This window comes from Haliotis rufescens, unplaced genomic scaffold, assembly GCF_023055435.1.
Source record: "Haliotis rufescens isolate VD_foot unplaced genomic scaffold, xgHalRufe1.0.p SCAF_2, whole genome shotgun sequence".
In the NCBI taxonomy this organism is placed as follows: Eukaryota; Metazoa; Mollusca; class Gastropoda; order Lepetellida; family Haliotidae; genus Haliotis; species Haliotis rufescens.
In genome coordinates this window covers 73,559,488-73,567,542 of record NW_025963890.1, presented here as the reverse complement: position 1 = coordinate 73,567,542, position 8,055 = coordinate 73,559,488, and positions in this window count along the sequence as shown.

The following is an 8,055-nucleotide window of genomic DNA, read 5'->3' as shown; positions in this document are numbered from 1 at the left end:
CACAATCACAACGTCATGATGCATCACAGCACAGCTCCTTGACACAGTCACAACGTCATAATGCATTACCATACAACTCCTTGACACAGTAACAACGTCATAATGCATCACCATACAACTCCTAGACACACTCACAACGTCATAATGCATCACCATACAACTCCTAGTCACACTCACAACGTCATAATGCATCACCATACAGCTCCTTGCCACAGTCAAAACGTCATAATCCATCACCATACAACTCATTGAAACAGTCACAACGTCATAATGCATCACCATACAGCTCCTTGACACCCTCATTCACACCCTCAAAATGCATCACAGTTACACCATCATAATGCATCACAATCTCCTCGTTATAATTATGAAATAAACTTCGCTCTTCCCCAATGAGTAGTGTAATGAAGTATAGTTTTGCCCTGAACTAGTATAGTTAAACCACGAAGACGCCATTTTCCCGAGGCAAGGCCGTTAACTGACGACAAAAAGTCCAGTTTCCACCCTTGCCAAACTGGGCTAGAACTTCTAGGCTTGATCGTAGCGCCCCCAGTGGCTATTGCGGGTTATGTCCCTTCAATGTCCCTCCAACTGACCAATCAGAATTCATCTCTCATATCACTTTTATTTGCCTCAAACAAAATGGCGGCTCAAGTCAAGACGATCTAATCGATAATAAAGATCTATATTGCAATAAAACAGCTCTTACCCCGCGAAGTGCATCAAATCTCTATATCTCCTTGATTAACATGAACAGATTTGCAAAATATCTATCGACGCCAAGTTGACGGTAAAAATGCTTTGCAAATCCTGCAGTCGACCGAAATTCACGTTGCACGTTGAAATCCATGTTGTTTTCGAACCGGATGTCTAGTTCCTTACGTAATTTTGTTTGGACTATGCATAGACTCGTTAGTCCAGCCAAACTATAACTCCGGAATTCCGGTCCAGTTCGGCAAGGGTGAAAACTGGACTCTTATAGTAAGTTAACTTCCTTGCCTCAGGAAGACGGAGGAGGCTTGCGTCCGAGTACTATGACGTTATAATAGATCAGGTCAGAACTATACTTTCTTAAACTACACATATGAGTAGAGCACACTTTGTGACATTTCTCAGATGCCTAATTTGCGAATAACCTGGTGTTTTATATGAGATGCGTTAAAAACTAAATCTGTTCTCAAAGGTGCCTTACGAAATCCTCGAACAGGGCAAACTGACGGGCTGCACCCTGACGTTAAGAGACTTATTAACTTACTAACTAAAATGGGTTGTAAGTTATTTAAATAGGTCACATTCATTATCCATTCAGTGTTTGGTTATCCATAATCCCATGAGACAATAAGTCGGATTTAAATTTGAGTTTTTTAATTATATTGCTTTAATGAAATCACGTGACTTGAAACATTCCACAAGTGCATTTTTGGTCCGAGCTAATGTACACACAAGTTCGGTGTCGCTGGTAACTGTGAGTTGATGTGTATTCTGTCGTGAAAGTTTATTTCCACCACGACTATCAGCAGACTGCAGCAACTACAAGCCATGAAATAGTGGGCTTAGCAAGTTGCAAATTTACAAATTGGTTGCGCTGCATGATATCGTAACCGACGGCCTGGGGCGTCGTATGGCGTCGCCGTGAGACGAACATGGCGGAAGAAGAGCACAGCGGCCGTTTTGTTTGCCCTACACTAAGCACCAGGTGTATACATTGTTATCAAACTTTTTCAAGGATTGCCCATTCCTGTGTCCAGAGAGATATACTTAATTCCTAGGGCACCAACGCCCATCACGGACAATTTTGTGACTGCGGTGGCACGGATCCAATGGTTTGAATATGTTTAGGATAAGCCTGCGGCATGAGAGATGGAAAGATAATCTTTCCATATTTTTTCCCAGGTGATCAAATTTTCGACAATTTTACTGAAACTTTTTCACCGAAAATTCATGCGGATGCGCCATCTTGCTTGACAGTAGTGAAAGAAGGGTGAGACCAAAGATACGTAAGATCACAGATGATGTCATTTGAACAGCGCCATTACGTCAGTCTATTATGACGTAACGCAAAGAGTAACGCACAATGCATCACACAGTCAAACCGTCATTATGCATCAGGCAGTCACACCGTCATAATGCATCAGGCAGTCACACCGTTATAATGCATCACACAGTCACACCACACAGTCCCACAGTCACACCGCTATAATGCATCACACAGTCAAACCATCAAAATGCATCACGCAATCAAACCGTCATAATGCACCAGGCAGTCACACCGTTATAATGCATCACACAGTCACACCACACAGTCACACAGTCACACCGCCATAATGCATCACACAGTCAAACCATCAAAATGCATCACACAGTCAAACCCTCACAATGCATCACACAGTCAAACCATCAAAATGCATCATATAGTCAAACCGTCATAATGCATCAGACAGTCACACCGCCATAATGCATCACACAGTCATACCACACAGTCACACCACCATAATGCATCACACAGTCATACCATACAGTCACACCGCCAGAATGCATCACACAGTCACACAGTCATAACGCATCATACAGCAAACAAAACGTAATTAATAAATCCGGAGATTAAACAAAGTATAATACCTTCATTATTTTTAAAGTTGATGTGATATACTTGATTTCCTTTTAAACGAATGCGGTATATATTTGATATCTCTTTATTTAGGAGCTTGATTAATGTTTACCTCATGTGTTTTTTTCTAAAAAAAACCCCCAAACTTTGTGGCACCACAGATGAACGACGTTCCCTTCATATTAATGCAGATTAGCATTTTAATACGATAAGCGCCTTAAAGAAAATATAAATTCTCTTGCTCTCGATTTTCCTCGTTCAGATTAGACATGATTTGAGGTGATGAATATGCAAATTCCTGCTTAAGATCACAACGGCACCCGGGGCGCTAAGCTGTGCTCTATAATCAAATAGAAATAGCTTTCATTACCCGGGTAATGTATCACGGCTCGTAGATCAAGTCTAATTGTGTTTTTTTATCCTACCCACTTGTGATCCTACAGGAGTCCTCACAGCAACCTCCCGTCCAGTACAACTGGCTAATTTATTGAGAGAAAAACTCGTCTTCATTAAGTGAAAGTGTGACTTCCTTGTAATCAATAGCATCTCAGTCCCGGACTATTTTTTGTGGCGGATTGGATTGCAGGTCCTGGATGGTAGTGAGAGGGCCTGAATGTCACAAGACGTAAATGGAATACCTAATACTGTTCCGTCTGCGTTTGACGCATGTCGTGAAAAAAATGACGCTTTGAGTTTGTCTTTATTTGAATTCATGGCACTGCTAATGTTCTTAGCTTTCTAGTTGGTTAACACTCTCTACAAATAATCCAGTGCATTGCGTCTGAGGGTTGCGGTTGCCTATAATTTCACTTCGCATTATTGACCAGAGATATTGATTCACCAACTTATCTCCACGAATCCAACTTTATGAGCTCTGTCATTGAAAAACAGTAGTCAGCAACACTATCAAATCCATGTATGCTGGTATTAAACTGTTTTCTTATCAGCTTTGGCATTGGTCAGCAATAAAGAGTGAATGAGTGAGTGAGTATGGTTTTACGCCGCTTTTAGCAATATTCCAGCAATATCACGGCGGGGGACACAAGAAATGGGCTTCACACATTGTACCCATGTCGGGAATCGAACCCGGATCTTCGGCGTGACGCGCGAACGCTTTAACCACTAGGCTACCCGACCGCCCCTTCAGCAATAAAGAAGAACGATATGTGGAAGATATCATTACTGATGGTTTGAACACCTCCAGTGTGACTGCGAGGAGCAGGTTTGCCATTTTATGTGTTGTACTATCAGTGGCAGCACACATCAGACTGTCACACATTTGACCGTGATCTTCACACAGGCCTGGAATACAAAGTGGACCGTATCTTTAACATGGCTGGTATACCTGTCATCTTGTATTTGAAGTGTTCCGTGTGAAGCTGCACAGGGAAGAGGTTCCCTTGAGAAACCATGTCATCCGTTGAGGAATTTTACCTTGTTACATTAAAACTGCACATTGAACACACAGGTGCGACCTAGTCTTGTCCATGAGGTGAGGTGAAATTGGGTTTTACGTCGCGTCCAAGACTATGGCACTAATATAGTACGTACGTGTACGTGTGTGTGTGTGTGTGTGGCTGCTTGTACTCGTTTGGACTAATGCCGATTTTATAGTGCATGCCGCAGTTTAACATGAATACCCCACTCAGACCCAGTATCCTGATCCCGAGTCGCCTAGTCTTGTTTAAGCCCCTTAATGCCAAGCACCAGGCATGGTAAAACAAGTACCATCTTTTAACGTCTTTTGGTATGATGCGAACGGGGATCGAACCCCGGACCTCCCGCTCTCCGGGTGGACGTTCTACCACGAGACCATGGAGGCGGTCTTATTGTCAGTGAGCCCTCCTGCCGAGTGAGCCCTCCTGCCGAGTGAGGCTTTACCCTGGTCAAGACATCATCCATGTCCTGGGTATGACCTGGTCCTTGACATCGAATCCTCCTGCTGCTGAAACTCCCTTCAGGGTTGGCGTATTGGCACATAAATCGTATTGCAATATATCGCAACCAGTCCATCCAAATGCCTCAGATAATATTGATATAATTATATATTCATTCTTCTGTGACAGTATTGATAAAATATATCAATACGCAAGGGTTGTACTGCGATACGCGTGTTGCTGACGGCAATATAACCATATATCTGTTATATTGCAGGCCACGACTTCTCTGACTCTTGTCAAAGCATCTTCCTACTGTGTAAGGCTTTGCAACATACTCCCTGTGCACGGGTAGGCCTAGGCCTTGACAATACATCTTGCCTGTGCTCGGTTAGGCCAAGGCCTTGACAATACATCCTCCCTGTGCTCAGTTAGGCCTAGCCCTTGACAATACATCTTTCCTGTGCTCGGTTAGGCCTAGGCCTTGACAATACATCTACCCTGTGCTTGATAAGGCCGAGCCCTTGACAATACATCTTCCCTGTGCTCGGTTAGGCCCAGTCTTTGACAATACATCATTCCTGTGCTCAGTTAGGCCTAGGCCTTGACAATACATCCTCCCTGTGCTCAGTTAGGCCTAGCCCTTGACGATACATCTTTCCTGTGCTCGGTTAGGCCTAGGCCTTGACAATACATCTTCCCTGTGCTTGATAAGGCCGAGCCCTTGACAATACATCTTCCCTGTGCTCGGTTAGGCCTAGTCTTTGACAATACATCATTCCTGTGCTCAGTTAGGTCTAGCCCTTGACAATACATATTCCCTGTGCTCGGGTAGGCTTAGGCCTTGACAATACGAATTCCCTGTGCTGGGTTAGGCCTAGGCCTTGACAATGCATATTCTCTGTGCTTGGTTAGGCCTAGGCCTTGACAATACATGTTCCCTGTACTCGGTATATTACTGCCTTGACACTACATCTTCCCTGTGCCCGATAACGTCTTGTCCTTGGCAATACATCTTCCCTGTGCCCGATAACGTCTTGTCCTTGGCAATACATCTTCCCTGTGCTCAGTTAGGTCTTGTCCGTGACAATACATTATTCTGTTTCATTCCTGATCTTAATGCCATAACGGTTAAGGTCATGAAAGATTTAAACTAAATCAAGATGAAAGTGATGTATTGAACACGCCATTTAATTATGGGATATAAATATCGTGGCCTGGGTGGAAGTATATGATAGTTTAATATAGATCCCTGAATAATTATGTAAAGTACTTAGCCAGCAGGGAAATAAAGCTTCTCTCGCACGCAAACGAAGTTAAATAAGCTACTTTGCTTGAACATGAATATAAGTACAGACACTCCGACTGTAGCTGAAACAGTAAACGTGTACTTTATAACAAAGTGACCTTAACCTCAGACTTAAATGAACCAGGAAGCGCTTCCCAAATGAAAACGTTAATTGTTAATGGATACACTGTTAGCACTGAAAAAACATTATCACCCGCTTGATATTGCCACATAGTGAATCTTTCGGTGTTAATTGTTTCATTGCGTGTGATAAAGCCATTGAGAGCTTGACATGCTGCTCACGTGTCATATTTTATTCTGTGTGATCCTCCGCCACAGCTGTGACTCATGGATCGTTCACTGGCTGGCCACAGTAGTTGTACTCATGAAGAGTGTCAGAGGTACGCAGCTGTGACTCATGGATCGTTCACTGGCTGGCCACAGTAGTTGTACTCATGAAGAGTGTCAGAGGTACGCAGCTGTGACTCATGGATCGTTCACTGGATGGCCACAGTAGTTGTACTCATGAAGAGTGTCAGAGGTACGCAGCTGTGACTCATGGATCGTTCACTGGATGGCCACAGTAGTTGTACTCATGAAGAGTGTCAGAGGTACGCAGCTGTGACTCATGGATCGTTCACTGGATGGCCACAGTAGTTGTACTCATGAAGAGTGTCAGAGATACGCACCCGAGTTACAAACGAGAGCGTGACAAAATCTCAGATCTGTTTAAATTACTACCTTTACACACGGGTAGACGAACCGCACGGGACTTCGCACGTACTAAATGCAACTATCCGTGCGCAGGTTGGCATAACCAGTTGAGTAGTCGCACTTACGTACACTCCACTGTATGGTTGCAGTGGTAGGTAGAACTACGTTAGAGGTGCGTAGGTATGTTGTTCTTTATCTCTGTGTGCCCTGATAGGTGTACGTCCGTAAAACGATCTCACGAACGTCCTGCAGTAAATTGTTTGTGCGCGCGGATAGGTATAACCACGTCGGTAGTTCGCACGTACGCACACATTCAACTATTTGGGCGAGGGTATATGTGTACCTACGTAAGGATTGCGCACGTGCTTCTTCATTCAACAACCTAGGTTTGACTATGTCCTGAAGATCATCTATGTTGTCAAGGTTTAACTATGTTCTAAAGGTCATCTATGTTGTCAAGGTGTGACTGTTCTAAAGGTCATCTGTGTTGTCAAGGTGTGACTGTTCTAAAGGCCATCAATGTTGTCAAGGTTTGACTGTGTTCTAAAGGTCATCTGTGTTGTCAAGGTGTGACTGTTCTAAAGGCCATCTATGTTGTCAAGGTTTGACTGTGTTCTAAAGGTCATCTGTGTTGTCAAGGTGTGACTGTTCTAAAGGTCACCTATGTTGTCAAGGTTTGACTGTGTTCTAAAGGTCATCTATCTTGTTGAGGTTTGACTATGTTCTAAAGGTCATCTGTGTTGTCAAGGTGTGACTGTTCTAAAGGTCACCTATGTTGTCAAGGTTTGACTGTGTTCTAAAGGTCATCTATCTTGTCGAGGTTTGACTATGTTCTAAAGGTCATCTGTGTTGTCAAAGTTTGACTGTGTTGTAAAGGTCATCTATGTTGTCAAGGTTTGACTATGTTCTAAAGGTCATTTATCTTGTCGAGGTTTGACTATGTTCTAAAGGTCATCTGTGTTGTCAAGGTGTGACTGTTCTAAAGGTCACCTATGTTGTCAAGGTTTGACTGTGTTCTAAAGGTCATCTATCTTGTTGAGGTTTGACTATGTTCTAAAGGTCATCTGTGTTGTCAAGGTGTGACTGTTCTAAAGGTCACCTATGTTGTCAAGGTTTGACTGTGTTCTAAAGGTCATCTATCTTGTCGAGGTTTGACTATGTTCTAAAGGTCATCTGTGTTGTCAAAGTTTGACTGTGTTGTAAAGGTCATCTATCTTGTCGAGGTTTGACTATGTTCTAAAGGTCATTTATCTTGTCGAGGTTTGACTATGTTCTAAAGGCCATCTATGTTGTCCAGGTTTGACTATGTTCTCAAGGTCATCTATGTTGTCGAGGTTTGACTATGTTCTAAAGGTCATCTGTGTTGTCAAGGGGTAGACAAGACAAACCAATATCCCCGTGACATACGTTGATTAAAAGACATATATTATAAATTACTTCAATGGCACACGTATATGTGATTTCTTTCACATATAGACAAAAGTCGCATATCAATAAAAACATGGCCGACATTTCCATGATGTAAGAATTATATCATAGCCGAAACTAACTGCCAGTGTTTGACACTA